This window comes from Silene latifolia, chromosome 8, assembly GCF_048544455.1.
Source record: "Silene latifolia isolate original U9 population chromosome 8, ASM4854445v1, whole genome shotgun sequence".
NCBI lineage: Eukaryota > Viridiplantae > Streptophyta > Magnoliopsida > Caryophyllales > Caryophyllaceae > Silene > Silene latifolia.
In genome coordinates, this window is record NC_133533.1 from 85,791,085 (window position 1) to 85,792,058 (window position 974).

The window sequence follows — 974 nt, forward strand, 5'->3', positions numbered from 1 at the left end:
ATATAATTTAATTTTAACCCAAACTATATAATATTTGCATTGAGATCCCTTAATCGGGTCCATCACACGTTGCTATTGATTTAAAACTATATAGTATAATTAATTTGTATAACTTTCTTTAATTACATTGAAGTCCCTTGGTTTCTTGATTTAATATATAGCATTGATATATATATATATATATATATATATATGGAGAGGCCGGATCCGGTGAGGCCGCTAATTATGGCGAGGCGGCCGACCTCACCATATTCCTACATGGACTGATTTTCAATGTTTATTGGGCTGGAAACTTAGGTTCATTCCTAAATTTTGTTTTGGCCCAAATATTTTCTCACACACAAAAGCCCAAATACTTTATTCTATGTCTCTAAAATATAACAAACAAAATTCTTAAGCTACAGCTTGTGAGACTACTTGATTTATCTAAGCTTGGACCTGATTTTGTGAACCCTATGCATATTTTTGTGAATCTTGGACCTGACATACATTGGCAATGGTAATTATTATATAATAATCGTATATTTATATTTGTTCATCTATGTGGGTCTCGAACCCACACCTTGCGCAATAGCTGTTGGGAAATGTGTCCTCAACAATAGTGCGATCACATGATTTAAATATCATTATTAAATCTCATTTCAAGAATGCGGAAGGGATGATACATTACATATATAGTCAACTGGTCCACACATATCGGTAATGATTGGTTGACTAGAGTTTGACATTCTTTCGTCGTGCGACGGTGGTGATCGATTGATCCCTTGAGGTCACACCTAAAGGACGATTCCCTTAATTAAAAAAAAAAAGTTAAATAATTGTATACCGTCTGATTAATTAATTCCTTAAAAATTGAACAAATTCAATTTGTGAGAGAGAATATTGATATCTTATTGTAATGGGATTAAATAAGATTTATTTTAGTAAATAAAATGCTTTATTACTAAAATTGTTTATTGTTTGAGAAACAATAA